Source organism: Arachis hypogaea, chromosome 19, assembly GCF_003086295.3.
Source record: "Arachis hypogaea cultivar Tifrunner chromosome 19, arahy.Tifrunner.gnm2.J5K5, whole genome shotgun sequence".
NCBI classification, from domain to species: Eukaryota; Viridiplantae; Streptophyta; class Magnoliopsida; order Fabales; family Fabaceae; genus Arachis; species Arachis hypogaea.
In genome coordinates this window covers 40,925,181-40,927,161 of record NC_092054.1, presented here as the reverse complement: position 1 = coordinate 40,927,161, position 1,981 = coordinate 40,925,181, and the positions used below count along the sequence as shown (strand labels likewise).

The window sequence follows — 1,981 nt, the reverse complement described above, 5'->3', positions numbered from 1 at the left end:
CTTGCTGAGTCAATATTTTGTTCTGAGCCAATATGGCATTCAGAGTATCAACTTCAAGAACTCCCTTCTTCATAGGCGTCCCATTACTCACAGGATTCCTTTCAGAAGTGTACATGAACTGGTTATTAGTAACCATGTCAATGAGTTCTTGAGCTTCTGCAGGCGTTTTCTTTAGGTGAATGGATCCACCTGCAGAAGTGTCCAGTGACATCTTTGATAGCTCAGATAAACCATCATAGAATATATCCAGGATGGTCCATTCTGAGAGCATGTCAGAAGGACACTTTTTGGTCAACTGTTTGTATCTTTCCCAAGCTTCATAGAGGGATTCACCTTCTTTCTGTCTGAAGGTTTGAACATCAGCTCTAAGCTTGCTCAGCTTTTGAGGAGGAAAGTACTTGGCTAAGAAAGCCGTGACCAGCTTATCCCAAGAGTTCAGGCTGTCTTTGGGTTGAGAATCCAACCATAATTTAGCTCTGTCTCTTACAGCAAAAGGGAAAAGCATGAGCCTGTAGACTTCAGGATCTACTCCATTAGTCTTAACAGTATCACATATCTGCAAGAATTCAGTTAAGAACTGAAAGGGATCTTCAGATGGAAGTCCATGAAACTTGCAGTTTTGCTGCATCAGAGAAACTAATTGAGGTTTCAGCTCAAAGTTGTTTGCTCCAATGGCAGGAATGGAGATGCTTCTTCCATGTAAATTGGAATTAGGTGCAGTGAAGTCACCAAGCATCTCCCTTATATTATTATTATTTTCGGCTGCCATCTCCTTTTCCTGTTCAAAAATTTCTGAAAGGTTATCTCTGGATTGTTGTATTTTAGCTTCTCTTAATTTTTTCTTCAGAGTCCTTTCAGGTTCTGGATCTGCTTAAACAAGAATGTTTTTGTCCTTGCTCCTGCTCATATGACAAAGAAGATGGCACAGAAAAAATAGTAATAATAATATGGATCCTTTACACCACGGTATAGGGATCCTTGTGTTAGTAGAAGAAAAGAAGGGAAGAAAATCTGAACTCAGAGAGAGAGGGGGTTCGGATTTTTGGAGAGTTGAAGGAAAGATGTTAGTATATCAATAAACAAATAGAAGAAGATGAGAGGGGGAAGTGAATTTTCGAAAACAATTTTTGAAAAAGAGTTAGTGATTTTTGAAAATAGTTTTTGAAAAAGGTTAGTAATTTTTTTTTCGAAAATTTTTTTTTTAAATAAAAAATAAAAATAATTAGTTAATAAAAAAGAAATTTTTGAAAAAGAGGGAAGATATTTTCGAAAATTAGAGAGAGAGTGTTAGTTAGGTAGTTTTGAAAAAGTTAAGAAACAAACAAAAAGTTAGTTAGTTAGTTGAAACAAATTTTGAAAACCAATTTTGAAAAGATAAGAAGTTAGGAAGTTAGAAAAAATATTTTGAAAAGATATTTTTGAAAAAGATAAGATTGAAATTAGTTTTGAAAAAGATTTGATTTTTAAAATCTCAATTAATGACTTGATTCATAAGAAATCACAAGATATGATTCTAGAACTTAAAGTTTGAATCTTTCTTAACAAGCAAGTAACAAACTTGAAATTTTTTTGAATCAAAACATTAATTGTTTGTTATTTTCGAAAATTTGAAAAAAGAATAAGAAAAAGATTTTTGAAAAATATTTTTGGAATTTTCGAAAATAACTAAGAATTTTGAAAAAGATTTGATTTTTGAAAAAGATTTTGAAAAAGATAAGATTTTCAAATTGAAAATTTGATTTGACTCATAAGAAACAACTTGATTTTAAAAATTTTTGAAAAAGTCAATCCAAATTTTCGAATTTGATGAGAGAAAAAAAAAGGAAAGATATTTTTTGATTTTTAAAATTTTTATGAAAAACATGAAAATTATGCAATGCATGAAATTTTTAGATCAAAACATGTGATGTATGCAAGAATGCTATGAATGTCAAGATGAACACCAAGAACACTATGAATGTCAAGATGAACATCATAGACA

At 31.5% G+C, this 1,981-nt stretch overlaps 1 non-coding gene across 1 annotated transcript; it reads left to right on the top strand.

Annotated features, from left to right (window-relative positions):
• Positions 1-269: 269 nt before the first annotated feature.
• Positions 270-373, top strand: LOC112781083 (small nucleolar RNA R71). Its single transcript, XR_003191879.1, has one exon. It is a non-coding gene; the product is annotated as a small nucleolar RNA R71 (small nucleolar RNA).
• Positions 374-1,981: the final 1,608 nt, after the last annotated feature.